Below are 23,968 nucleotides of genomic sequence, written 5' to 3'. Positions count from 1 at the left end.
CCTCTATCAGTATGTGGTAGTGGGTCAAGGTTTTTGAAACAGTTTACTGACACCAATCCTTCTTATTTGGGTCTATCGAATGATTAATGGTAGAGGATATTGAGTATCTATAGGAGAAGCACTGTTCTTAGATAACAAGAAGGTTTATTGCATAGTAAGAATGAATGCAACTAAATTTGGATCAGCATAGTTAATAGGACTTCAGGGAGTTGGGACAGATACATCCGCTTTCTCTGATAGCTAGGGTAGAATTCTTTTTCTCCACCAACGGACTATGTGTGACATGAGCAGAATGGCTGGAGCCAATGTAAGATCAACATTATCCTTTACCGTTACCTAATTGATCACAATATATCAGTAACCTGCTCATTGATGCTCTTGTTGGGTTTAATCAAAATTATTTAAACTTTATCATCGCTTTGATTCAGAAGCATATCCAAATGAGTCATATTATCCTCTTATTTCAAAGGGCAGGACAGATGTTGGTTATCTGTATGAGTAGCTCACTTGCAAACACCTCAAAGACCCTCCGCCATCTATAAGGATCAAGTCAGAAACATGTTGGAATATTCATCAATTATTCAGCCACAACAACTAACAAGTAGCTCAACACCCTCCAAGACTGAACAATTTGCTTGGTTGGTGACCCCACCACTTCACTCACTGGTGATTTCCTCCACCCAATATGCTGTGCAATCTAGCGGATGCTGCAATGTATCTCAATGAGGGTATTTTGACCACGCCTCTCACCTCTCAAGAAGAACAAAGGCAGGAAAGTTCTCTACTCAGGTCACACAGCATCTGATGTATAACATTATTCCTTCTTTTTGCTGGGTCAGAGTTCTGAAACTCCTTGCCTAAAACCATATTGGAAAGAACATGTCCATAAGGGCTGCAGGATTTCACTTTGTTAAGGCAACCAGAAATGGTGAATCAACACAGTCTTGAAGGTTAGCCTCCATGTGGTGAGTCCCTTTAAAAAAAAACAATCATTGCCTTGACACCCACATGGACGCATGAGAGGCAATTTGTTTACACAAAGATTGGTTTATTTGTGGAATGAACTTCCAGAGGAAGTGGTGGATGTGGGCACAGTTACAACTTTTAAAAGACATGAATTGAAAATATTTGGCATGATATGGACTAAGCACAGGCAAGTGGGATTAGTTTAGTTTGGGATTATAGTTGGAAATACAGCTTTTCACTGTATTTTACTGTATTATTCACTGTAAAATATAAGAGACAATAAGTATATCATTCAAATCATTCATTCGTCTAACAACTTAAGCTCCTTGTGAATTTGGACTTTTCATAATGAGCACGAACTTCACTTGCAGTTCCTGCTTGGTCACTTCACTCAGGGCCAGCCTTGGTTCCAAATGGTCTTGACGTTCCTTGTTCTGACTGCCAGCAGATACACCACTGCCTTCTCACTGTCTTCCATGTTTATTGTCATTTTTTTGAGAAAAGTACACAGTTAAATCCAAAACAACCGATTGCCTCCCAATAATCTATCCCAATGACAATGCAACATTTCTGGGGATGTCCCTGGCAAAACTTTCAGCCAAGTAACATAATTGTTATGGAAAGTGAATGGATATTCCAAGATTCCCCCACCTCCCCTTGTTTACCCTATGCTTTCAAGCTTTTTTTTAATTTGAGACCATTATGAAGACTTGTGTTGGCTTATCTAGCAACATGCAGAAAATGGAATATTTATTGCTTAAAATACTGTGACTGCTGGAGATCTGGATAAGGAGCATCAAATTCTGGTGAATCTCGGCAGGTCTGGTGGGATTAATAAAAAGAGAAAGAGTTAATATGTCGTAATGAACTTGAAACATTAACCATGTTTTTTCTCTCCACAAATGCCGCCAGACCTGCTAAGTTTCTCCAGCACTTTCAGCCATTTATTGTTTACTATCTTCATGCTTCTGACTCTGACCAAGATTTTTATATAAATGGCTGATGTAGTTGGCAACTTCTGAACTCAAGAGTTTCAGCCATGTTATGACTAAAAATATAATTTCTTCAAATCAAAAGTTATGTCCCTATAACATACAAATCATGAATTAAACATTTTCACAACAGTATTCTCTGTGGTCAGAGTACAATTGTGTAATATCTGAACCAGTGTGTCCCATTGAAATCAATAAAATGCTGTGGCCAACATTCTGTGCTCAACTTATGCCACAAAAATCAGTTTGTTTGCTAAAGCTGGAGCTCTGCATTAATCCACTGAGAGCCAGGAGGTAATTTTAACTTAACCACCAGCAAGAACCGATGAGACAGGTTTGTACACCATTTTACTCTACATTGAGGCTAATAGAGAGTTAAATGAGCAAACTATCACACAAGCATACAACGCCATCCTGTCGGTTTCCTGCCAGTTTTTATAAGTGTAACTACTTGAGCGTTGTGCCCAGATAGCAATACTGAGTTGCAATGTAAACAGGATATTAACCACAAATGGTCCATTATAGAACCATTTGGAATTGTTGTAAATGGGCAAGTTCATGTGCCAAGAACCCTAGCTTGTGCCAAGCTGGTCATTCACTGGATTGCCGTTTTAGGACATTACTGGCACACAATGGCTGCTATGTTTGCCTACACAGCAGTCAAGTCAATTCACTGTGTGAAGTGTTTTCAGACATTTTGAAGTGTGATATATTTTTTGTTTACATATTTATATTTCTTCTTGTGAAATAAAACAATGGAATTGCACTTCTCTCCTTCACTTTTTAAATGGCATACACACTTAAAATTCCAGTTTGATTCTGAAACTCCTACTGATTTTAAAAAGGTAATTCATACCTAATGTGGCTCTCTTGACAAACAAAACTTAATTTTTGTATTAAAGACAATATGGTGCATTTTTCATAATTCATTCTAGATTGTAGTAACTGCATTGTAACCGTAACAAAACTGCATGGACTTGTCAACTGAGCTCTTATAAAGGGCAAAAGATGTCTCTATCACTTTGACCAGGGTATGACCCTCAGGCCACTAAGGTCACATGATGAGTTGAAGACAATGAGCTGGCTGTGTGTGTGTTTGCACTGACTTCCCACTGAGAGTATAATTAAAACAGATGAAAAACAGAGGTGATAATGTGGTTTCTCTAAGGCTGGTTGGTGTAGTAGTTTGATTAATGATGCTGAGCAATACAGAGACACAGATGTACTTGCAGGGTAGACATCACAATGGCCCACAGAGACCGAACTAAGGGTTACAGCCTTGATCGATGGGTTTATGCCGGGGACCATGGGATCAGCTGGGCAGCCGTCCACATTCTAAGCATTTGCTTGGTTCCCCCTGCATTTCAAGCATTCCCTTTGATATGACTTTAACCTTTATAATGCCACTGTGCCTTTGCCATGTCATGCACATTGCCAAGGCTCTTGACAAGGGCAATATCTCATTTACAACAATGAAGTCATTCCAAATGACTCTGTAATGCCTCATTAATCATTATTACTGAAGTTTGTTATAATGTGGATGCGGGATCCACATTACTGCAGTTGGGATGAGTGAAGTTGTCACACTTGGTAACATTGACTCCCCCTGGGCCATTTATATACATTCAGATCTCTTGCAAGCTTATACTTTTTTAATGTTCCCATCAAATATTGTGTGTACATATAATATTTCAAGAATATTTCCCATAAAATTATGTAGATACCACTCTTGCTTCTGTATTAGAAAGTTGTGGACCCAAGCCCCACTCGGTAGTCTCACCTGAAACTTCAGTCCAGTTCATGAGGGTGAACTGATTTGGATGAAATGTTAAATGAAAGCCCTGTCTGACCTTCCAGGTGAGCACATTCTCTCTGTGTCCTGGTCTATACTTGTCCCTCAACAACACTTAGCAGAAGATGTGGTTATTAATTTTATTGTTGACTGTGGGATCTTACTGTTACATTTCATAATTTTGATAGTTGTGACATTTCCCCACACCCCTACACACATTAAATGTGCTTTATTGGCCATAAAAAGCATTGGGATGAACTAAATTTAAGTTCTTCCTTTCTTTAACAGAAAGACCAACTGAGTAATCAAACGTTATTACATAAGAGTGAAAAAGATCATTCAGCATGTAAAGTTCTCACTTCAATATAACAAGGCCATAAGAAAAACTGACTTTTTCTGTGTACCCTTCCATCTCATTGTCTCTGTAACTGGTTCTAAGGCATAATTATAAAGTGTCCCTTTTTACCATTAGTGCTGTATTCCAAAGAATCCCATGGTGTTTTGGGGGAACCAGTCTGCCTCTCGAAGCAGTCATTATGTAAGACTAAGCCATATCTTTACTGATAGTGTTGACAATTAAAAATTGCATGTATGCCTGTTAGGCTAGAAATAATCATCAAGTGATAAGGGTGAAATGCAGGAATTTGATGAATCAAGGCAAAATTATCAGGTCCATCTGATTAAACAGGGAAACTTTCAATAAAAGGCCTGAATACAATAGAAGCTTTAAAAAGTTAAACTCTTTCATAGTTGGCTTATAAAAAGCAGTAGGGTCTACAGGAAATGACATCACCACAGGAAATGGCATCACCAACCCAAGGAAACCTATACACATAAATAGAAAGTGGGCCATAACTCCAGTGCTTCACTGGAGGCTCACTGATGATGTTACCAAGTAAGGTGAAGAAGCATCTGAAAACAAACCTCAGCAAGAAAACTTACAGGCAGTCAGGTTAGTCTAAAACTGGAACTACAATAACTGAACAGTTTATAAAGTATGGAATAGATGTTGTATAGGCCACACTGTAATCTGATGGCAACTTCATCTGCAAGTGTTGATCCAGCCATGTTGTTGATAATTTTATTTTTTTGCAAATTATAGCTTTTGACCCGTAGGAATTTGAAAATATTCATCCTGTGGTTCTAGAAGCCCCAAACTAGAGCAAAGACACCTGATCTCTTGATCTTAGGGAAAAGAAAGACAGCTTTGTATTTGTATAGTGTTTTTATGTCCTTTTGCATTTCAAAGATCTTTACTAGCTAGGGAGTTTGAAGTGTAATCATTGTTGCACAATAGGAAACATGGCACACAGTTCACAGTGAACACGTGGAATGAAATAAATAACCAGTTTAACTGTTTCAGTTGCTGCCTGAGGGTTCAATGTGAGCCAGGGCACCAGGACAATTTCTCTGGCCTTAGGATATTTTACAGTTATCTGAGAGAGAAATCTAGGCCTCAGTTTAAAACCTCTTCTGAAAGATGGCCCCTCTGACGCTTGCAACATTACCCCAGTGTGGCAATGAAATGTCAGCTGTTATATTAGGTAATGATTCTGAAGGGGTTAATGTTCATGATCCATTGGCTCTACTGATGTCACACACGGTCTGTGAGTGGGGATAATGAATTCTTCTTGAGCGTTTAGAAGGAGTGGATATATCTGTGCCAAGGCCCTAACGTCCTAGGAATTATGCCTAACCAAATGTATTTACACTAACTGCCATGCAATAATGGAATACATCTTCTTGTTATCTAAGAGTGATATCATGTGTTCACTACTTTCAAGGAGGAAATGTTTGAACTTGCTGGAGAGAATCAACAGCACTCATGTGCACACCTCTATATTGAGGCAGCCAAGGAAGCCTCATTAAACTGTGCTATATTACTCTCCTATAACCACAACTGTTAACCTACTCTTAACATGCTCAAGCTTACATCCCTATACTGCAACTAATTCCCTCTGTTCTGTTATACAGGCACCTACACAGCTGCCACTCCAAAGAGGCAAACCCCTGAGCTCATGAGCTCCTCGTCTGCCTCTAAGGAAGAAGCCACTGATATTGCCTTCTCCATCACCATCTCAGAGATTTTCACCTTAGTGGGTTCTCTTTTCAGATTGAGGAGCACACACTGGTGAGCACCTCTCCACAGCTAGTTGAGGAAGAAATGCCTCAGATCACTGGCACTTAGCACTGCTGGAGACCAGGCATCTGTTCAACCCCAGGCATAAGATGTTCCTTTGCTGTAGGCCATCAGTAATTGTCCAAATGCATAGTCGCAGGAAGAGAAGGCAGGTTTATGTGGGTGTGGGACTCTCACTGAAATGGATCAAGAAAGTCCATTAATATTATCAATATTGTGCTGTATCCAGCACGCAGATAATTGCCATGGAAACCAGGTCCAGCAGAGTGGCTGCAGGGGATTGAGGTATCTCTACCTCACTCAAGGTGCCCCTTCCTCTCAAAAAGACAGCGTGGTGTCAGCAGGCACTCAGGAAGAGGAGAAACCACATACAAACTCCCCTCACTCAGACATCTCTCAGGACTTACCAAAGCTGCTAGGTCACTGCACCACCACCCTACTGGTAATACCCAACCCTAAGGCATTCACAACAGGGCTGGGTGAGCCTGCATTTGGGCAGAACACTCTCAGTTTGTCTGGGTCCTCAAGTTGCAAACTAGTCCGCAGTCAACTGCCAGCCCAACAGTGTCTGCTACCCTCCATCCACTGCAGATCTCAGGGTTACACCTAAACCCAGTGGGAGGGCAAGGAAACAAAAAAAAATGCTTTGAGGCCATATAGGTGGCCCAAGTGACATTTCATTATACATACACTTTTACATCTATAAATATATATGAACTTTAAATCCTCACATGTCAGATCAACTGTCATGTCAGCTGTATGACTGGGCAAAGTGGCTAGTTAATCTGAGTTAAGCAGCCTCTTCTTACATCATGGAGAATGGAAGTTATAATAGTGAGGCATTGGGCATTCCTGCGAAGCATCCCGGACAGATCTTATAAATCCTTTATCTCTTATATGTGCAGCAATGATATTTTGGTGAGGAGATCGCTGAGTACAATGTTAATAGGAACACCTTACAATAGATCCTTGCCTCCACTCATGTTCAACACCTAGGGCTACTTTGTGTGTGACTACATGGTCCATCATGAGTGCATAATTTTCAAGAGGCCACTTATATGTCTTACAAGGTAGGGTATTAACAAAAAATTAAGGATTGGCAATATCCATCATAGGGCAGACATTACCATCCTGCCCCCACAGACAAGAAAAGAAACTTGCTCTGCTCATTGTGAATCTATTGCAGCTTTTTTTCATTGTTTAGCTCCATCTGAAAGTCAAGACTGCCATTTCCTCCACCTCCTCTTCCCACCATGACCACCTTTCATACATACTTTTTCTGGTGCTGTCCATTTCAACCCCATTAGCTTTGAGGTTCCCCATAGTTCTGTCTAAACTTTAATGTGACTATCAATTACTGCCCATTTCCTCCTCAACCCCTGGCTATCACATTGCCATGCCTACTATAGCTATCCACAGCTCCCCCTTGCATGCTGGTCAGTTTTGAAAACTCCCAGCCCCGGCATAGTACCCAGTACCCTTGTATGCTGTTAGTCTTCACAATAGAAGATACCAGTAGCATACCACAATTCCAAGAGAGTCAGGGGCTGAGGTGAGTGTAGATGCCATCACTAAAGAGAAGGTAGTGGGGAAGCTGAAAGGTCGGAAGGTGGATAAATCACCCAGACCCAATGGACTACACCTCCGAGGTTCTGAAGCAGATAGCTGAGGAGATTGGGAAGGTATTGATGGTGATCTTTCAGGGATCACTGAAGTCAGGGAGGTCCCAAAGGACTACAAAATGGCTCATTAACACGGGACTGAAGGAGACAGAAGTCAAGAAATTATAGGCCAGTTAGCATGACCTAGGTTTTAGAGATCACTATTAGGGATGAGATTACAGTATATTTGGAAGTGCATGGTTAAATAAGACTAAGTCAACACAGTTTCATGCCTGACAAATCTGTTAGAATTCTTTAAGGAGGTAACTTCCGGCCATGACAAGCTGTCTGGCTTTCTTTTTGGCCTAAGAACCAAGGCAAGCAAGAGATGCATTGTGTCTGTAAGTTCTGAATGAAGCATTTAATGAGCCAAAGTGTATGGAAAGGCCGACATGCTGTGAGTGTAAGTGAAAAATGAGTGAGAGCTAAGAAAGCAAGCTACGGTCTTTCGGATGCATCCTGTGCAGATGCATGAGATAGGTATCAGTGCATTCTAATGTGCAGGAGTGGAGTACTGATGTGGCTTCTGACACAATCTGACATTAACACAACAATGAAACTGGTTATTTGCCAATGCCAACTTCCAGCGGTGAAGGGTGGAGGCAGCCACTGCCCATTGAGTGTACCTTGAGACACTGGTAAATAAAGTTGTACATGGAGACATAGATAAACAATCAACAAGTCTTCATTCACCAGGTAACTGTTTGGACTTTCCAGTCAGGAATTAATTTCACACCAGTTCCTGGGAGAATCACGCATTGCTTGGAGCGAGACAAGGGGAGCTAATAATGAGATTTCCAATACATGAAAACAAGGTCTTTAACATTTACAGGTGAGATAATCTTTTAGACTTTAAAACCTTGAGGGGTAAATTGTTTCTTTTTCTCAACATTCACAACTTGATTTTCATTTGCACCACACTCTCTCAAGTTTCTTGCCATTGCCCTTGCTCCTCAATGTTTGGGAAAATTCCTCCCAAATAGTCCAGTAAAGGATGCTGCAATCTCAGACTCACACTCTCTTTCCACAAGAAAGATATGGAAAGGTTGCCAATACTTCACAAGACCAGAAGAGCGTCACAATTTCTAAGACTTGTATCCAGTTTCTGATATTATGCCAAGGTATACATGACCTGCACACAGTTGCACTATCACATCACACCTTGTCAAACTGAAACCGAGCACAGAGTACCAACAGCATAGTATTATGCATGGATTCACTCTCTGACAGCACCAACACCTGGAGCTCAGTTCCTTGGTCACAAGATTTGCAATGTGGAATTAACTTATCAGTGCCGCTCACCTGAGCTTGTATTAACCCTGAGACCATTGCAGCTTAAGGGAATTCCAGAGTTAGTGAGGCAACCCATTTGTTGGCACTTTCAGTGTGTGCACTGAACTTAACACTAATGTTACATGAATGGAGATATTCAGATACCAAGTGTAGATTTCTCATTGTAACTTTTGCATTATGAATCCAAAAACTAAATGCCTATTAACAATTTGAAATAAATTGAACACTTGCAAACTTCAATTTTACCTTTGTCTTATTTTCCTTGCTCTTTCTTTATTCTGTTCTTATTTCAACATGTTAACACTGCTTCTTAAAAATCAGATCAGATTTTCAATTGGGATCAATCACACCTTTTGTGGAAATTAAATTCACTCATTTTCCAGACCTGCTGCAGTCAACTTCATTGCAAAGGCAGGAATTGTAATTCTCTCAAAATTGGCTCCTAATTGTCTGACTTTGCAACAGGGCCATTTTGTAGGTGATTGAAGGTCACAGCATTAAAAACTGTCCAGGTCGTGTCACTAGATTTTCTGGGTTAATGCTTTCTGACACCTATCTGAGCCTGAAATTAAGCAATTCAGCTTCTCAGTGAGATTGCTTGCTTTGCAGTTTGGAGGACAAGACCCCACAGCAATGCCTTTGAACTCGTGTCAGAGATAAGCTGTCACTTGTTTGCTCATGCCTTTGCATAAGATGTCCAAATCCTTCTATGTCCACAGCATCGCCAGGGTCAACTTTATTGGCTTTGGCTACCCCACTGAGATGATCTGTCCACAGTATTATAACAGTCTTTGTATGTGAACTCCTCTTTTGTTACGCTCACTTCTCATTTCACGGTCATCCATATAAGTGTCATTCTTTTGTCACACTTTCTCGTGACCGCATACCTGGTTAATGTCCTGAAATGCTTTTAAACTTCCTTCACGTTTTCAAGTGGAGTTAGAACTATCCTTGGCTGGAACAGAGATCCCATCACAGAGAAGGAAAGTGGTCTCACAAATGATCAATGCATTTCCTAGTCTGTTTTTTAATTGCCTGAAGAAAATCATTTCTGTGCATTTTTTACTCACTAAGGTTTTCTTCTCTTGTTTTGCTACCTCGAAGTGTTAACATGGCTGCTTATGGGGTGGAAGAGTGTGGTGGTAGATGGGAAGTGGCTGTCACAATGTTACAAACATCATAGGTGTACGATGATTAATGGGCTTTTCCTGCCCCTTATTTTAATATGCCAGTATGACATCAGTATTTAAGGCTTTGAATACTAGAATGCTCTATCTTGTGTTTTTAGCCAGTCTGGAGTATCTTGAGTTATAAGTATCTGCTGAAGTGGGAGATGGCATAGGGCAAGGTGACACTCGGCACATGGACACACAAGATGGCCGCTGAGCAATAATTTGGTTACTTGACACACAAGATGACCGCTGGACTACAATATGGAGAGAGGCAGCAGAGCAAACACAGACATTGCCTGGGGCTACCAGAATGGCAGCACAATGCACTCACAACTTAGTTGATTAGTTTAAGGCAGGTGGGGGAGAGAATACACATGAGTATCCATCAAAGTGTCTGGGTCCAGCCAACACCTTTGATAGAAATGCTAACAGTTTGATGCGGACTCAATACAAAGTGATAATAGCCAGGGCCACAAAAATCATCCTTTTCAGGAAGAGCGATTAGTGCCTATTACTATGGCAAAGGACTTCCACGCAGACATTGAAACTGACAATGTCTGCACTGAAACTGACAACGAACGTGCTGAAATTAACATAGACTGCGCTGGAACTGACAATGACTGTATCAAAACTATCAACAATTCTACAATGTTTACAATAAACAAACCATTTTATAAAGACAATAACCTCATCACTGACCTTTTGTATTGCAAAATATATAAAAGTGTTTTGACATGTGTTCCGGGTTGAGAGAAGACTCTCAGCTGATCATTGTGCTGTTGGTCTTTCTCTCCCCTGAGATCCAGTATTTCTTTGTACATTAAGCTATTGTTGAATCCTGACTCTGACTCAGAGGCTGGTGACTTTCCCCACGACACTGCAGATATACTGTCCCAAACTATTTTTTCTCACTAAACAAAGTTCTTCGACTCCTAATGTTCTGTAACATTCTTTTATTTATATAGTAAGCTAACAAATCCTTCTCTAGAGTGCAATATCTAAGGTCTCTCTCTTTACTTGCTCAATCAAGAATGGTATCTTCTCTCTTATTGAAGTCAGTCATGTGATCAATGACATCATTGAAATTTGCATGAATCTCATTATGCTACGTGGTCTACATTATTTCAGCTCTATTAGCATAGTCTTTACTATCAATACCATTAGTATTAATATTATTATTACCATTATCATTATTATCACCATCTTTGCTCCCACCTCTGTCTATCAACAAAGACTGAACTCAGAGGTTAAATTGATCCGCAATTGTCTGAACATACTGACCTGGCTCACTAAAGTTCAGCACTTGTACTAAGTCTGGAATAGTTCTACAATTGTATACATAGTCTTCTAGTACAGACTTAGATGTTCCACATTTTGTGATCATAATTCTTGGTCTCACTTCTTGAAGTATGATCAATACTTTACTTTTCCTTCTCACTTCCTGTCCCCTGAACCAGTCTTTCTCCTACAGCTTTAATTTTGACAATGTTTTCACTTTGTGTCCAAGATTGTACCATCTTTGCTCCTTTTGACTGTGGCTTTTCTCTAATTGTTTTAACTTCTCATGACCTGGAACAGTTATGTTTGGCTTCACGTTATTTCCTGAAACTGGTCATCAATTTTTAACTTTTTTCCCCATCAGCAACTGATGAGCAAAATGGTGTTACTTTGTAACTGAGTAGAAGTAATTCCCTATTGGCTGTTTAGACATCAATAACTTCAGATTTAACTGCTTTATCCACTTTCTGGTTGCCTGAGGACGGAGGGGAAAACGTCACCTCGGTGATGCCACCCTTCAAAGTGTACTTCCTCTAATCCTCATTGATGTAATGAGGTCCATTGACCAATACCAATTTTTCCAGAAACTGTTTTGCAATGGTCCTTTTCCAAGCATTGAATCAGCTGTGGTTGAATGAAGTCTTGCCACTTCGATTCTGCCACTTGCCAGAATAATACTCAATGAGAACTAAATACAGCTTCTCTTTAAAATTGAACAAATCTGTAGCTTGTCCTTTCCAGAGTTTTTTTGGGAATTCTTGATGAAATCATTGGTTTTGAGTGTACTTGGCTCTGTATGGCATTGATTTGACATAACAGAATATGACCCTGTGTGTCTTCCAAAATGTCTTGCCAAGACCTTTGTGTTGTCGCTCTGCTCTTCATGATTCCTAAATTTTCCCCAAGATGTGTCTGTAGGATTTATCCTTGAATTGATTTTCAACTAACTGTTAACACTGACACATGTTTTTACTGCTCCTCAGCATTTGGTCTGCTGGATCATAGTTCAACTACTGTTTCAGGATGGCATGGCGGTTCAGTGGTTAGCACTGCTACCTCACAGCACTAGGGACCTGGGTTCAATTCCACCCTTGGGAGGAGTTTGCATATTCTCTGCACGCATATGCTCTGGTTTCCTCCAACTGTCCAAAGATGTGCAGGCTGGGTAGATTATGGGCAATGCATGGTTACAGGGATAGGATAGAGTGGGAGATCTGGATGGGATGCTCTTTGGAGAGATGGTATGGACCAAATAGCCTGCTTCCACACTGTAGGGATTCTATGATTCTTTTCATGCTGATAGAGTTGTCTGGCCTTTATGCACTCCTTGACAGATCTCTGAGTTGCACAGCTGTGTGTAAGTTTTCCCTCAGCTGTTGGTAATGCATTGGAATAAGTTTCTACTTATGTTGCTGGAGTAATTCTTTCTCCACTCAACCTGCTGCTGCCCTCAAGGATGTATTCATGTTTAATTGCACGTTGCCTGTAATATTAACTATTGCCTATAGTTGTACTTCGAGTTGTACTTCCTCCGCCTCCACTGTATCTGCTCCCAGGAGGACCAGTTCCACCATAGAACACACCAGATAGATACCTTTAGAAACCGCAATTTCCCTTCCCACGTGGTTAAAGATGCCCTCCAACACATCTTGTCCATTTCCCACACCTCCGCCCTCAGACCCCACCCCTCCAACCGTAACAAGGACAGAATGCCCCTGGTGCTCACCTTCCACCCTACCAACCTTTGCATAAACCAAATCATCCACCGACATTTCCGCCACCTCCAAACAGACCCCACCACCAGGAATATATTTCCCTCCCCACCCCTTTCTGCCTTCCGCAAAGACCGTTCCCTCCGTGACTACCTGGTCAGGTCCTCGCCCCCCTACAACCCACCCTCCCAACCTGGCACTTTCCCCTGCCACCGCAGGAACTGTAAAACCTGTGCCCACACCTCCTCCCTCACCTCTATCCAAGGCCCTAAAGGAGCCTTCCACATTCATCAAAGTGTTACTTGCACATCCACTAATATCATTTATTGTATCCGTTGCTCCCGATGCGGCCTCCTCTACATTGGGGAGACTGGGCGCCTCCTAGTAGAGCACTTTAGGGAACATCTCCAGGACACCCGCACCAATCAACCACACCGCCCTGTGGCCCAACATTTCAACTCCCCCTCCCACTCTGCCAAGCTCGTGGAGGTCCTGGGCCTCCTTCACCGCCGCTCCCTCACCACCAGACGCTTGGAGGAAAAATGCCTCAACTTCCACCTCGGAACACTTCAACCCCAGGGCATCAATGTGGACTTCAACAGTTTCCTCATTTCCCCTTCCCCCACCTCGCCCTAGTTCCAAACCTCCAGCTCAGCACTGTCCCCATGACTTGCCTGGACTTGTGCTACCTGCCTATCTCCTTTTTCCACCTATCCACTCCACCCTCTCCTCCCTGACCTAACACCTTCATTCTCTCCCCCACTCACCCATTGTACTCTATGCTACTTTCTTCCCACCCCACCCTGCTCTAGCTTATCTCTCCACGCTTCAGGCTCACTGCCTTTATTCCTGATGAATGGCTTTTGCCCGAAACGTCGATTTCGAAGCTCCTTGGATGCTGCCTGAACTGCTGTGCTCTTCCAGCACCACTAATCCAGAATATAGTTGTACTTCATTAGCCTAAGCTTGATCTTTGCATGTGTCAAGACATTTTTATATTTGTTTTGATCCCAATAATGTTAGTAAAGACATATGGTCCATCTAGACTTGGAATTTCAGGTCCATGAGGTAGTCTGTAAAAGTTTCATATCCTGGGTAACTGCTAATGCTTTGTTCTCTACGATTGTATATTTCTGTTCAGTCTCTGTCAAAAGTCATGATGTGACATAGAAGGGTTTTGTGCTCTGTCAGTCTGCATTTGAATAAGGATTGCTCCTATTCCTATGTAAGATTCTTGACAGCGAATGAACCTGGATTGTAATATGCTAATTTATCAGTGGAACATGTGGTACTTGCCACCTCTACCAGTATGTGGCATTGAAATAGGTTGTTTCAGTTAGTTTGCTGGCACCAAACCTTTTTTGTTTGATCTTTGCTCTATCCAGTGATTGGTGGTAAAGGATACATTACCATTGAATATCAAGAGAAGAGATGCTGTTTTCTGACAACAAAAAGGTTGTTGTATGATAGCAATAAGTACAATTACATTTGGTGAGGCTTAATTATTAGGACCTTAGGGAGCTGGTACAAATCAGTCTGCTCCTCTAAAAGCTGTAGTAGAATACATTGTCTCCGACCACAGAACTGTGTATGGAATCAGTAGGATGGGCATAACCAATGTAGTGTGAACATTGACCCCCTTCAGTACTATTACCTTATTATGGAAAGCAACTTCTCTTTATCCTTTCCAAAAGCTGAAATCTCCATTCCTGATGCAATAGCATTTTTTGAAAAGCTCTTTTTTTATTGGTTGGGTAAGACTGGCGAAGTTGAGGATATACATTCCCACTTGATTTTCCATGACAAAGGAGTGCTGTACATCATTTACGTAATTTGATGCCAAAAATTCACTGGTGCCTCCTGTTCCTTGGATCCACAACAATGCCTTTTTTCTTGGATAATGTGTCTAAGAAATGTAACTGTCATTGCAGAAAGCTGGTGCTTCTCTCTTCACATGAGTCCTACATTCTGTACTACCTGTAACATGTCCCTCTGGTTGTGTTCCAAATGATAGGCAGATGAATCAATACCACCCAACTGGCATAATAAGTGTTGTCAGTAATCTTGACTCTTGATTCAATGGTGTTTGCCAGAACTCACTGTCTACATTCAGATCTGAGAGAAATAAAAACTGCTTCTGGTCAATTTTGCCAAATCTTCAGATAAAATGGGATGGATTTTCCTTCTCCATTTGTCTTGGGAACTGATACTAATTCTAAGAACCATTGTGTCAATTCAATCACTACTGATACCACCCCACTTTCAATTATGCTGAGGTTTTCCTTTTTCCAACAAAGGATGAGGGATTTTCCTGGGATTCACACCAGTTGGGCTTAGCAGCTTCTTGCAACACAATATGATATTTCTGCTTTAATTTGATTATATCTTTGAATAGCTTTGGAAAATCTGAGCAAAATTCTCTTCCAACTTCATTCTGAAATCTTGTACCAAGTCTCTGGACAAAACCTAGACCTGGGCTTCGCAAACTATAGATCACAATCACCAGTGAAATTGTGAACTCTGAGCAGCTATGGTTGCCATGAAGTTCCAACTGATTCCTGAGTGTAATAGGGACCTTTTAAAATGCTTGCCTTTCTTATCTACTGGAAGGTGTCACCCTGTCAACTGCTCACTGAAGCCTGTATGAAATGGCATGTGTTCATGCTTCGGCCTTTTCCTCGGCAGCTCCACAAAAGGACGATGGAGATAAGAGGAGGATAAAGGAAATAGGAAGAAGCTGGAGAAGATGGAGTGGGAGGAGGATGCTGGAGATGGAGAGAGAATGCAGTGGGAAGGTTGGAGTAGGGCATGAATTGGTATATGGAAAAGGAGACAGGGAGAGTTTGGTAAAGGGAGGGAGAAATTAGTTGACTCAGTGAAGGGTGGTGGTGAACATTGAGGTGGTGGTGAAGGTTTGGATAGATGGGAGTTTTGTGAAGGAAGGGAGAGGTAGACTCAACTCCTTTGAATCCCCCTGCAACAACAGAACATCCCACTCCACTCAACCAGTGATAATACACTCTCTCCTCCACCTGCTTAATGACTCTCAGAACTTACAAGTTGTCACCGGCCCTCACACAAAGTCTGAGACAAGAAAATGGGGTCACACTGAAAAACAATGGAAAGAATGACTGAGACAAATACATGTTTTCTATTCAATGACGAGGTATTTTGATTTGCTTTATTGTTGTAGTTAAACTTCATGTCAATTTGTCTACACACCTGAAGACCTGTGCCCCCTGGACCTTGAATGGGGGGTCTCGATATACATTGCCACTGACTTTATTTACTTCTTATTGTTAGGTAAGGCTCTTAGAGACATAAGCATGTACAGTGTGGAAACAGACCTTTTGGTCCAACCAGATATCTAATTAATCTAGTCCCATTTGCCAGCACTTGGCCCATATCCCTCTAAATCCTTCCTATTCATGTACCCACCCAGATAAAAAGCAGGACTTAGCAGCAATGCTTCACCTGAGGCCCACTGAAGATGTTACCTAGTAGGGTGACGAAAAGTCTGGAAATGAACCTTCCAGCTCTGTGAAGAAACCTACCTTCAGAACCTCAACCTGAGCTACAAATCTTTTCTATATCAAGGAGACCAGAATAGAACGCTGTATTCCAAAAGTGGCCTTACCAATGTCCTGTATAGCCACAACATGACCTCCCAACTCATGTACTCAATGCTCTGACCTTAAAGGCAAGTGTACCAAATACCTTTTTCAGTACCCTGCCTACCTGTGACTCCAGTTTCAAGGAATTGTGAACCTGCACTCAAAGATTCCTTTGTTCAGCAACACTCCCCAGGACCTTCCCCATAAGTGTATAAGTCCTGCCCTGATTTGTCCTATAAAAATGCAGCACCTCACATTTATTTAGGTTAATCGCCTTCTGCCAATCCTTGGCCCATCAGTCCATCTGATCAAGATCCCATTGTACTCTCAGGTAACCTTCCTTGCTGTCCACTACCCAACCAATTTTGGTGTGATTTTCAAATTTACTGACCATATCTCTTATATTGACATCCAAATCATTTATATAAATGACAAACAGCAGTGGACCCATCACTGATCCCTGAGACACACAGCTGGTAACAGATCTCAAGTCCAAAAAACAACTCTCCACCACCACCCTCTTTCTCCTACCAATATTTGTATCTAAGTGGCTAGTTCTCCCTATGTTCTAATCTTATTAACCAGTCTTTAACTCCTTATGTACTGTTACAAGCCTTTAATTACAGTTGTACATAGACATGACATATTTGACAATATAATAAGATCTCTCTCTTCATATGCTCATTCTAGACTGGAGTCATCTCCTTTACTGATAGTGTAACTGATCATATGACTCCATTATCATGATTTACATTAACCTTATTCTACCAGAGGTGGCAACTTTCCCAGCACCTAGTTATACTTAAAATGCTGCAGGGAAACCTAATCCTCTGTAACTATGGTGTTCTTTAGATTTAATTTAGTTTAAGACCTCTGTGATGTAATTTATTTATTGCTTTCACTTACTACTTATTTATTTTAAGGCGACGGATTCTGGTTTCCCCATTGCTCTGCACTGTAGCCTGAATCCAATCCATTGCAACTGAACCTACTGTCTAGTCCTACTTGGTCATCGTGCAGCTTTTTCTCAATCAGTGTCTGGCTAGGTATGCCAGTATTACATGTTGATCAAGTCGGCCACGGGTGGCCTCCTGCTAGTGATCAATATTGGTCTTGAAGATGACACTCCACACTATAAGAGTCATTCAGACAGAGTGGTAGAGATACAGAAGATGGACTGAAGAACAGGAAAAAAATAATGACAGAAAGGGACGGACAGAAAGTGTGTAGGCCAAAAGCACTAAAAGTAGAAATGTGAAATTGGCACTATTAAAAATGTCAGTGTCATGCAAAAGTTAGGATTGATATATGAGATGTACAATTAAGGGATTGATCACAAAAGAGAAGGAGAGGGGTACTATTTTTCAGTTTTGAATGGAAAAATCTCCTGGCATTGAAGATCAACTCATGATGGAGCACAGTCAGTGTGACAGTACTCACATCATCCCCTGCTGCTCCATGACATTTCACTCACTACTTTCACATGACAGTTTAACAGAGTGTGATGTCTCAGTGTGTTATGTCAATGTCACTATATTAACCTCCAGCTAATGGCATGATGCATTTCAAAGCTTAGTTTTAAAAACACATACCACTAGAATCTATGAAATTAGAGTCAATTGGGAACAGAAAAACCAGTGTTCTGATAATGGTTGAACATAATGATTTAGGAAGGGGTGGCTGTCGGAGGTTAAGCGTGGACTCTGGCAGTGGTATGATGCAAGGCACTTAAGTCTGAGCTATAGCTAGTCAAAGAGTATATAATTCACACAAAATGGATAGTCTTTCATTTCCCAACATCAGCAGATTAATAAAAACAAAATTAATTTCACAACAAAATAGTAATTTGGAAAAAAAAGTGAAGCAATGTTTCCAGAAATACCTCTTAATTAAATTGACCCCTTCTTAAGCATGATAACAGGATTGAGCAAAGTGAAAATAGTTAAAATAAAAGTATGTCAAAAAGAGACTTACTTTTGCAAATCAAAATCTAGGAAGTTATTTGTGAAATCACTATCGATATGGAATAAAGCAGAACTCCTATTTTAACTGTGCCATGACTGATTCCAAATCATTTTTTCTAATCAGTATTCATTTGCACACAAGGAAAAAAAGCATTCTTGGGCCCTTACCTCCTCCTTTAGTATTACACAGAAGTGACATCAATATAGCCAGCTACACTTGGAACCCTGTCTCACTCCACATCATTGCTAATCTATTCGCTCGCCTGCAGCACTCTCAATTTGTAATGCCATGATCATGGTAATCCTTGTAATTAGAATTGTACAATTAGTTATCTGATTGCTCTCTTTTTCATCCGTGTGATATGAGGAATTGTTAATGACATCTGGCCTTCTGCACACTGGAGCTGCATATCATTTTGTATAGTTACCCTTCAGGCTGTAAGTAATTAAACTTTCATTGTACCAATATTGAGCCCTGTGTTGTCTCATGATCAGCCCTGATTCAGCCTGGTGTGTAAAGTAAAATGACTTCCTCTCTTTTCATCTTTAAGCTGAATGTATATCTGCATTTTTTGTAAAAAAGAATCAACTCAGTAAGAGTTCTGTGAACAGAATGATCTAATTTAAATTCCACAGGAATGCTTTGAGCTCTGCTTAAATAAAGCCTTTCATTTCTTATGGAGGGTACATCTATAAGGCTTTACTTATGCAGACCTCTCTTATGCTAGAGCACAGTGAGAAAACAAAGTGTACTTTTTGTACAGAGCTAACAGTCTTCCTGCTTAATTGTAGATCATTCCAAATATTCAAAAAGCACTGAGAATGCCCAGTAACGCTAATTCAATATTATAACAATCAATGGTAAAGCAGCTTCATGTGTAGGCGTTTGACCAGGCCTAATGCTTAAACAAGTTTGAATCCTATCTTTGTTAAGTGGTATTCCAGGATTTTCATCATTTTCTTGGGTTATGCTTTCATAACTTTGCAAAATAAATGGCAATCTCTATCACAGGTATTAAATGAATGTGAAAGGATTTGAGTTCATTGTGTGTTTACATTAGAATTGTACCAAAAATACAAACATACAAAATAATATTGATAGGGAAGGCTTCCAGACTAGTGCAGAATATATCACAATATATCCTCTCCACCATATACAGTGGGGAACCAAATCCGGATACATACTCAAGCCAATTAGAGAAAGATCTTAAACAAATCTTTTCCAGTCCAATTAACTGACGGGAAACTCATCCTGGAGATCCCATCTGTCTCTGATTAATGTTAAACTCAGTATGATAAAATCTTTGTTTCAGCTCAAATGAAGTCCCACTCTGACTTGAGGGGGAGAAGACCTCTTAAGATCTAATCTAATGACTAAAGAACACAGAAACGTATTTTCTCAGTGGTGGCTATGGAAATGTGTTAAAAAGGAACAGTGTAGTCATGCCTCTTTTGGAAAGTCCAAAATCTGAATTTCTTTCCTGTGCCAACAGAAGAAGGCAGCATTTAACTTACAAGAGAGAAGTCACTTTGGAAATTGACAAATTGTATGTCACAGGATCTTTCTTCAGCCCAAGACCAGACAGGAAGTTAGAGGGCAGAGGAATTTGGCAACCTTTAAGACAAAAGAGAAGCTTTGGATACATGATGATTATTTTATTGTATTATTTCTTATTACTGGTCCTGAAACTCTGCAAGCATTACCTTCATCCATAACTCTGGTGGGAGACAGGCAGAAATCTCAGAAACAGGAATGACCTAGGCTGCACCTAAAATTGTTTCCTGTTAGCTGTTTGTAAGACTATAGAAAAAATACAGCTCACACAGTCTGTGCTACATATATTGACCAAAGCCCTGAGTTGCCTGGGTTGATGTAGCATATGGGTCTGAAAGGGTTAATATGAAGGAGGATCACAAGAACTGGCCACAATGGTGATGTCATATGGACTTGAGGAAAAAACAACTTGAGATCTCAGAACATCGTGTCCCCTCAAGGTCTATGTAACAATGTCTGTCAGATCAATGTAACCTACAAATAGTTGCTAACATGCACTAAACTCTGCCTTGTTAATGACATGAGGCTCTTAGTTAAACCAGGAAGTGGTTCTCTATAACTTTACTAGACCAAGGTAGGGCCTGGAATTTCCGATATCAACCTTCATCATGAGCAGCAGTTCAGAGTATAGTGAGTTGACATGACTATGTTTTCTGTCACTTTTTTAATGCATGGGATCCTGTCTTACAGGCCATTTAAATGAATGGAACTCATCAAGGGATCAAGTCATTTCATTAAGTTCAAACATAACTTGGAATTGATGTCTTTAGATATGTTTATAACAACAACATGCATTTAAAGAGCATCTTTAATATAATAAAATGCCAAAAGGCTTATCTCAGGAACATTATAAAACTCAAAATCAAGCTACATAATGAGAAATTAATGCAGATGACTAAAACTTTGAAAGTCATAGTCATAGAGATGTACAGCATGGAAACAAACCCTTCGGTCCAACCCGTCCATGCCGACCAGATATCCCAACCCAATCTAGTCCCACCTGCCAGCAGCCGGCCCATATCCCTCCAAACCCTTCCTATTCATATACCCATCCAAATGCCTCTTAAATGTTGCAATTGTACCGGCCTCCACCACATCCTCTGGCAGCTCATTCCATACACGTACCTGCATGAAAAGGTTGCCCCTTAGGTCTCTTTTATTTCTTTCCCCTCTCACCCTAAACCTATGCCCTCTAGTTCTGGACTCCCCCACTCCAGGGAAAAGACTTTGCCTATTTACCCTATCCATGCCCCTCATAATTTTGTAAACCTCTATAAGGTCACCCCTCAGCCTCCACAGAATTCCTTAAAAGACAAAAAAAAGAGATGGAGAGAGAAAGAGGCAAAAGGAGGGCAGACCTGAGCTGCCAATGTTGGAATGATTAAATTCAAGGATGGTCAGAAGGATAGAATGAAAAAGGCACAGATAGCTCAAGTTGTTGTGCAACTGGAGAACATTAAAGAGAGGTGAGAGGTGAAGCCAGGAGAGATTTAAAAATAGGGATGAGAATACCGTTTCATTTAAAGCAAATAGATTTGATTGTAACTGTATTGGAAACTTGAACCAGTTGATTGGAGGAATTTTCATAGATTGTCTGACAGGCAGCAAACCCAGGTTATAGAATTATTTTTGACTGTCTGCATTCAACTCTGTTGTCACTGAATGTGCCCTAGCAATGCAATTTGAATCTGCTGATTCTTGCTAATGTATGGACACATAGAAAACAGTCATTACATTTCCAGGGTAAATTTTACCTTGTCAATGATGTAGAAGAAAAATCTTTGTTGTTTGGACATACTGAGAATGACTAAAGTATGCAATGACAGTACTGTTCATTTACTTGTTCAACTTGATACAAATTTGACTGTTAGTTTTAATGCAAAGCCAGGCTGTGTCAACACGTATATTTCATTGTCTACTCAAATCAAGGAGATAATTTGGCACATCCAATTTTTTTCAGTAATGAGGGAATGTAGGAGGACATGCCAGAAGCAGCCCCAGATAGAGTGGTGCTGGAAAAACACAGAGGTCAGGCAGTATCCGAGGAGCAGTAAAATTGACATTCAGGCAAAAGCCTGAATGAGGTGGGAGCCTCTGGGGTGGAGAGATAAATGGGACAGGGTAGGGCTGGGGAGAAGGTAGCCAAGAGTACAATAGGTGGGTGGAGGTGGGGATGAAGGTGATATGTCAGAGAGGAGGGTGGAGCAGATAGGTGGGAAGGAAGATTGGCAGGTAGGACAGGTCATGAGGATGGAGCTGGCAGGTTGGAATTGGGGTAAGGTGGGGGGAGGGGAAATGAGGAAACTGGTGAAGTCCACATTGATGTCCTGGGGTTGAAGTGTTCCAAGGTGGAAAATGAAGCATTCTTCCTCCAGTGTCGGGTGGTAAGGGAGTGCTGGGGAGGAGGCCCAGGATTTGCATGTCCTCAGCAGAGTTGGAGGAGGAGTTGAAATGTTCAGTCACGGGGCGATGGGGTTGAGCCCCAGAGGCTCTTGCCTCACTCCTAATGAAGGGCTTTTGCCCGAAACATCGATACTGCCTGACCTGCTGTGCTTTTCCAGCACCACTCTAATCTAGACTCTGATCTCCAACATCTACAGTCCCCACTTTTGCCCAGAAGCAGCCCCAGCAAGCCTAAAAATGAGGTGCTAAACCTCATGAAGCTACAACACAGCCTAACATGCATACTAAACAGCAGAAGGAGCATATGAAAGATAGCTAAATGATCCAACAACCAATGGATCAGAACAAAGCTCTTCAGTCCTGCTGCACCTAATTGTGAATGATGGTAGACAGTTAAATAACTAACCAAAGGAGGAGGTCCCACAAACATCCTCATTCTCAATAATAGCAGAACATAGCACATCAGTGGAAAGGTAAGGCTGAAGCATTTACAATAATGTTCAGCTGGAAATGCCCAGTGAATGATCCATCTTGACCTCCTTCCAAGGTGGCAGATACCATTCTTCAGCCAATTCAATTCCCTCCTCGTGATATGAAGAAATGGGTGAAGGCTCTGGATACTGCAAACATTTTCCCTGTGAGCAACCCAGCTGGAACTCTGAAGACCTACACTCCATTACTAGCTACGTCCCAAGCTGCTTTGTTCCAGTACAGCGACAAACATGAGCATCAACATAGCAGTGGGGAAAACTGCCTAGGTTTATCAATTTAATTGTAACCCCATCAGACTGCTCTCAACCATCAGCAAATTGATAGAAGCTGTTGCTGAGTTTCAGTTCCACCAGATCCACTCAGCTCCTGACTTCATTACAGCCTTAATCCAAAGAGTTAAATTTCAGATCAGGTGTATTTGACTTCCCTTTACGTCAAGGATTAATTTGATCAAGTGTGGTCTCAAGGATCCTCGCTAAATTGAAATAATTGGGCATCGGGGGAAAGCTTTCCATGAGTTATAGAGTCTTGCCTAATGCAAAGGAAGATGGTGTGGATATTGGGGGCCAATCAACTCAGCCCCAAAACATTGCTTCAGGAGTTCTTCAGGGAAGTATCCTAGTCCAAACGTATTCAGCTCCTTTATCAATGAGTTACTCCTTATCATAAAGTCAGAAGTAGGAATGTTCACTGATGGCTGAACATAGAGTTCAACATCATTCACAACTCCTGGAAGCACCGAAGCAGCCTCTGCCTGCAGGGAGCATGACTAGAACAACACTCAGACTTGTTCTGATAGTTAACAAGTAACATTTGTTCCACACAAGGGCCAGGAAATGACTATCTCCTGTAAGACAGTCTAAATATTAGATTTCATGAACCCCTCCACCTTCAAGCATGGTTATGGTTGAGAAATAAATAAAGTCCATGGAAA

The sequence above is a fragment of the Chiloscyllium punctatum genome, chromosome 23, assembly GCF_047496795.1.
Source record: "Chiloscyllium punctatum isolate Juve2018m chromosome 23, sChiPun1.3, whole genome shotgun sequence".
Lineage (NCBI taxonomy): Eukaryota > Metazoa > Chordata > Chondrichthyes > Orectolobiformes > Hemiscylliidae > Chiloscyllium > Chiloscyllium punctatum.
This window is presented reverse-complemented; position numbering follows the sequence as displayed.